The sequence below is a fragment of the Chinchilla lanigera genome, unplaced genomic scaffold (assembly GCF_000276665.1).
Source record: "Chinchilla lanigera isolate Chin_1 unplaced genomic scaffold, ChiLan1.0 scaffold00012, whole genome shotgun sequence".
NCBI classification, from domain to species: domain Eukaryota; kingdom Metazoa; phylum Chordata; class Mammalia; order Rodentia; family Chinchillidae; genus Chinchilla; species Chinchilla lanigera.
In genome coordinates, this window is record NW_004955413.1 from 523580 (window position 1) to 530509 (window position 6930).

Below are 6930 nucleotides of genomic sequence, written 5' to 3' on the forward strand. Positions count from 1 at the left end.
TGAACTCATTTTGTAGCCCAAGTTGGCCTCAAATTCATGGCAATCCTCCCACCTCAGCTTCCCAAGTCCTGTGATTACAGGTGTGAGCCCTCATGCCTGGCTCCTAGGTAATATATATCCATATCTGTATCTATGTCTATATCAATATCTATATCTATGGACAATACAGGATTTGTGAAAATTTTTCTATGTCACTAAATCTTGCTGGGCATGGTGGCACACTCCTGTAATCCCAGCAGTGAGAAGGCTGAGGCAGGAGGATCACTGAGAGTTCAAGACCAGCCTGGGCTTCAAAAGTGAGCTCAAGGCCAGCCTGAACTACCTAGCAAGACCCTGTCTCAAAAAAAAAAAAAAATCCTCTATATCCATGTTACCAATTTAATGGCTGCATAGTATTGCATAGAAATAATTTTTTTCAGTGCTATAGATTGAACCCAGAGCCATGTGCATACTAAGCATGTACTCTACCACTGAGCTACACTCCCAGATCCAACCTGATGTATTTAACCAATCTTCTGCATCTGGAAGAAGTTATTTTCAGTTTTTACCTATGACAAACTTCAATTTGCATATTCTTTTTTATATGTATTTACATGCTTTTGCAGTTGTTTCCTTAAAGGAGAATTGCAGATGGGTGTATAGTTTTAAAACATTTTATGGCCTCGAACTCACAGTGATCCTCCTGCCTCAGCCTTCCCAGTGCTGGGATTACAGGCATGTGCCATTATGCCCAGCCCAAATTCTCCATGTTTAACCAGATATTTCAAGTTATTTTTTCTTTTTCTTTTTGGTTTTTCTCTGGTACCAGGAACCGAATCAAGTTGTTTTTTCAAAAGTAGCCTTGTTACCAAAATTACAAATTTCTTCTAAGGCAACTATTTATCATCTGTGCTACTGGAGAAACATAGTGTTGCAATTTTTTTTTTTTTTTTTTTTTAGACAGTGTCTCACTATGTAATGCAGGTTGGTCTTGAATTCACTTATGTAGCCAAGGCTGGCCTCAATCTCATGGCAATCCTCCTGCCTCTGGAATGCTGGGATTACAGGCGTGCACCATCACACCTGGCTACAATAATTCTTAAGAGTGCAAAATCTTAAAATCAATCATTTCTATTTGATATTGCAATATGGCTTTATTTCTAGATGACTCATTTTAATTTTGTGTTTGGCTAATGTTAAAAATAGTTTGCACTCTCAGTGCAAAGGGGTGATTCAAACTGGCAATTTCAACTAGAATTTACAATTTTTTGTTCGAGACAGAGTCTTGCTATGTAGCCCAGGCTGGCCTTCAACTCACTGTGATCCTCCTGCCTCAGCCTCCTGAGTGCTGGGATTATAGGTGTGTGCCGCCACACCTGGCAGCTGGGAGATTTCTGGACTCTCACTTTCTTCATAGCCTCTCATGCTCCAGGGTCCTTGTCTGTATAGTGAAATATACAATGGCTTTCCTCTCTGGTAGGATGGGTGGATCTCTTTATAGGAGAATTGGCTCCCAGGACAGCAAAATAGAAACTTCCAGCCTCTTAAGGGCTGGGCGTAGATCTGGAACAGTGCTATTTCTATTTTATTTTATTTGTGAAAGTAAATTCAGGGGAGGAGAAGTGGACCCCATCTCTTGACGAGAGGAGGCCACATATGCCCAGGGATGGCAGAAATCACTGGGCACATCTTTGCAGACAGCATACCTCTCCATGTACCTTCACCAAAGTTCAGTTATTTCCTTTGTAACTCATTTTTTTAAAAAAAATTTTTGCCGTAGGGTCTCTCCATATAGTTTAGGCTGGCCTTGAACTCACTATTGGCGGGGCAGGCTGTGAGCCTCAAACCCACCGCTATCCTCCTGCCTTAGCCTTTTGAGCGTTGCTATGATAGGCATGTGCCACCATGCCCAGTGGTAACTCACTTCAGGTAGATATAAATATATAGACATATATTCCACTAACCCCGAGGCTGTATGCAAATGAAAAAATACAAAACAATCTCACCTTGCCTTAAAGGGTGATGAGCTGGAAAGTCCCCAAGGGGTATTAGCACGATGGACAGCTAGCATTGTGGGTGTTCACTGAGTACTGATTGCCTCTTCTAGACCTAAAGGGAGCAGTAATGACTCAGTTTTCTGGGACAAGATTTCTCAGCAATAAAGTGAGAACAATTTCTGGTAGTTCCAAATCAGCCTGAACTCCAGAGAAAATGGGTTAGTTGGATGGCTTTACTTTATCTTGAGACCGTAAATTAACTAGTTTGGAAAAGGGAAAGTTAAAAAGTTAAAACAGCCAGGTTGGTGGTACACGCCTGTAATACCAGCATTCGGGAGGCTGAGGCAGGAGGATCCTTGCAAATTCGAGACCAGCCTGGGCTACAAAGTAAGCTTAAGGCCAGCCTGAACTGCATAGTGAGACCGTGTCTCAAAAAGACAAAAAGAAAAAAAAAAAAGGTTAAGACAAAGAACAATCTTCAGTTATCCTTAATTCTTCATTCATCACTTGTTCCCAAGAAAATATCAGCTGGGGGCTGGGGATTTAGCTCAGGGGCACAGAGCCTGCCTGGCAAGCACAAGGTCGTGAGTTCGATTCCCAGTAGCCGAGGGGAGGGGGGGACCCAAAAAAACCAAGAAAATATCAGCCAATTAAAAAAAATTTCCTAATGGGACCAGGTGTGGTGGTGCAGGCACACCTATAATCTCAGCATTCCAGAGGCTAAGGCAGGAGGATGGCTGGGAGTTCGAGACCAGCCTGGCCTAAGTGAGTCCAACGCCTAAATGAACTACATAGTGAGACCCTGCCTCAAAAAATCACAAGTTACATTTTCATGAGAATCTCACAACATGAATTTTTTTTTTTTTTTTTTTTTTTTTGGTCTTTTTGAGACAGGATCTCACTACGCTGCTCAGGCTGGCCTGGAACTCACAACGATCCTCCTACCTCAGCGTCCTGAGTGCTGGGATTACAGGTGTGTGCCACCATGCCCAGCCTGGGAGTATGAATTTAACTGAGCATTATTTGACCTATAATTAATTATTACTATTATTACTTTTGTTTTCTTTTTTGAGACAGAGTTTCACTGTGTAGTCCAGATTGGCATCAAATTTGTGGCGATCCTCCTGTGTCAGTCTCTGAGGTGCTGGGATTATAGGCCTGTGTCACTACCCCTGGGTATAATTAATTATTAAACATGCCTTTTTTTGTCTTTTTGAGACAAGATTTCACTATGCAATTCAGGCTGGTTTGAACTCACAGTCCTGCCTCAGCCTCTCGAGTGCTGGGATTAGGAAGGGCTCAGCTGGGTGGTTCTTAGGATCTCTCATGTAGTTGTGGTCAGGTGTGGGTTGGAGCTGGAAAAGATAAGAGTTAGAGAAGCTGGGTACTCGCCAGAGATTTCTCAATCTCATGAAGTTGTCTCAAGGCCTCTCCACCTGCCCTCTCCTACATGTTAGTTTGGGTTTTCCCAGACAGTTGTTATTTGGAGCAAACCATTGTTGCATGTTGAGAGGTGGAAATAACATTCAGGACATTTATTATTGAGTGACACCAATACCTATATGGAAAGGAGGAAAAAAAAGCAGGATTAAACACAGGGAGAATGGTGATACAGTCATAACAAGGCCTGAGTTGACCCACAGTGTGCTCTGGAGCTGGGATGACCCTTCAGAGTTTGTGTACGACTATGCCAATGATGGCAAACCTCTTAGAAGTTTCAAAAATAACAAACATCGGGCTGTGGAACACGTGCCATAGGTTCGCCACCACTAGTGTAGGCAAAACGGCAGGCTGGACCCTTGTCTGTCTGTGTTGATTAGTCATTGGATATGGATGTTCCCCAGAAAGAGGTGTAACCTTGAACAAAGCAAGGCAGTCACCTATAAAGGCTGGCAGCCCATAGGATCATCCTCCAGCTGTGATCCCAGCTGCTTCGGGGTAAGTCCATCTCTGTAGGGACTTCCCTTCCCCTCTTGTATAGTTATCTTTTTTTTTTTTTTTTTTTTAATAGTTATCACCTTTTCAGTCTTGGGACTGAATTTTTAAAATTATTATTATTATTATTATTATTATTTTGTCTTTTTGAGTCATGCCTCCACGTTATTCAGGTTGGCCTTGAACTCACTATATAGCTCATGCTGGCTTTGAACTCACAATGATCCTCCTGCCTCAGCCACTTGAAGGCTGGGATTACGGATATGTCCCACCACGCCCTACCATTTAACCACAATAATTAACTCCTCCTTATTTATTTATTATTTTGTATTTTAAAACAAGGTCTTGCTATGTAGCTGAGGCTTTCTGGGATTACAGGCATGCTCTACAGTGCCCAGCCTAACTCTTTTTTCTTTTTTGTCTTTTTGAGACAGGGTCTCGATACACAGTTCAGGCTGACCTTGAACTCACTTTGTAGCCCACGCTGGTTTCGAACTTGCAACAATCCTCCTGCCTCAGCCTCCTGAGTGCTGGGATTACAGGCATGCACCACCATGCCCGGCTCAGCCTAACTCTTTTAAAACTTCCTATTCAACCTCAATAATTATCTCTTCTATCTCTTCATTGGCTTCTTTGTTTTTCTTTCTTCTCTCTCTCTCTCTCTCTCTCTTTTTGTTTTTTCTTCTGGTACCAGGAATCGAACTCACGACCTTGCACTTGTCAGGCAGGCACTATGCAGCTGAGCTAAATCCCCAGCCCGGTGTTTTTCTTTCTTCTCTATCTTCTTGTTTCCTTGAGTGCTTTGGAAGACCCTTCCTCCTTCCTCTCTCTTTCCCCCTCAACAGTGTTTTGCTCTCCTTTGACTGATAGTCTTATTATTTGTCCACCAGGGATGGACATCTTATTATTCTCATCATTGCACTGTTATTTGCATGTGGATGATTCCTAAATTTGAATCTCCTTCCCTGAACTCCTTGGATTTCATTCCAGACCCCAAAGTGGTGCATTGTGGGATCAGAATTCAGGATTATTCCTAGGCTGTGCTGAAATGTGCTCCTGCTCTTCCTCTTCTCCTCTTCCTCTTTTTTCTCCTTTCTTCTCTTTTTCTTCCTCTGCTTTCTCTCCTCTTCCCCTACTTTCTTCCCCTTCCTCCCTCTCCTCTTCCTTCTTTTTTTTTTTATAATGACTTTGCATTTTTAATTCTTACTTGAACCGTTTCTCCTCCATCGTGGCTGTTTCCATATCACCCTGGCTTCCATTACTGTTGTTTGCATTAAACAAAACTAAATCTTCAAACGCTTCCCACAGGCGCTGCCATTTGTGATTGCTTTTTAGGGGGAGGGTTTCGAGGCAGCATCTCACTGTATAGTCCAGACTGGCCCCGACCCTACTTTGTAACCCAGGCTGTTCTCGAACACTCGGTCCTCCCACTCAGGAGGACCTGAGTGCTGGGATTAGAGACCTCTGCAGCCATGCCCGGCTGTCTTGTGATTTATATATATTTATATTATAAAATGTAAATCTATGTGTTTATCTTTGTGGGAGTAGGAATCGAGGGGCAAGGGTTCCTATTGAAAACCCCAAGTTCTCTAACCTGAGAAACTGGAATAAAGCCCACTCAGTTTCAGGAGGAAGGGGTTCCGCTCACCCGTGTTTTTCCTCAAATCATCCGGAATTTCTTTGAGTTTTTATTCTGGGAATAGTGTAAGGGATGTGGACAGAAATTAAGCGGGAACTATAAGAAAAGTTAGACCCTCAAGACAAAACATTTAAAAATCATTCTTCTTTCTTTTTTTTTTTTTTCCGGTACCGGGAATCGAACTCATGACTTTACGCTTGCCAGGCAGGCGCTGTGCCGCTGAGCTAAATCCCCAGCCACCTTAAAAAAAAAACCATTCTTATCCCACTCTTTAATATCCTACATAGACAGACTTTAAAAAGCACCCTGGGTGGGCTGGGATGTAACTGAGCGGTACAAGCGCCTGTCTGGCAAGCACAAGGTCCCGAGTTCGATTCCCTAATACCTACATAAATAAAATAAAATAAAAAGCATCGTGGGCTATCAGGACTTTAAAAAGCACGCTGGGCTATCACCCCTCTTCGCGAAAGCCCACCCTACACTATAGGGTGTATTTAAATTTTTGCTCTCTTTTTACTTGGCCCAAACTCGCTGTGCAGAGCCCTATTTTCCCTTACCCTTCTGTTTTATTTACTATCTTTAACAAATGTGAAACTTTGGCACCGTTAAAAAAAAAAAAAAAAAAAGCGGGGGCCTGGGGATATAGTTCAGCTGCACAGCGCCTGCCCGGCAAGTGCAAGATTGTGAGTTTGATTCCCGGTTTATATTCCTTTTTTGTTGTTGTTTCTTTTTCCGGTACCGGGAATTGAACTCACGACCTCGCGCTTGCCAGGCAGGCGCTGTGCCACTGAGCTAAATCCCCAGCTCCAGATTCCCGGTTTAAAAAAAAAAATTAAAAAATTAACTCCATTTTGTGGGGCGTAGTGGCGCACGCCTGTAATCTCAGCACTCCGGAGGCTGAAGCAGGAGGATCGTTGCGAGTTCGAGACCAGCGTGGGAAGAGTAGGGCTATAGCTCAGCGGCACACGCGGCACAAGCGCCTGCCCGGCAAGCGCAAGGTCCTGAGTTCAGTCCTCGTACCCCACCCCCGAAAAAAAGTGAGACCAGCCTGGGCTACAAAATGAGCTCAAAACCAGCCTGAACTGCATAGTGTCTGCCTCAAAAAGACAAAAAACAAACAAGCAAAAAACAAAAAAACGGCGCTGGGGATATTGCTCGGGCATAAGGATATAGCACAGGGGCATAAGCGCATGCCTGGCAAGAGCAAGGTCATGAGTTCGGTTCCCGGTACCGGAGAAAAACCAAAAAAAAAAAAAAAAAAATTCAGAATGGAGGAGTAGGTGAGAGACTTCAGTATTTCTGTAGCAGAGAGAGAAAATAAGAAACATCGGAGTGCCCACAGGAACAGCTTCTGGGAAATCACTTCCGACAGAAACCACA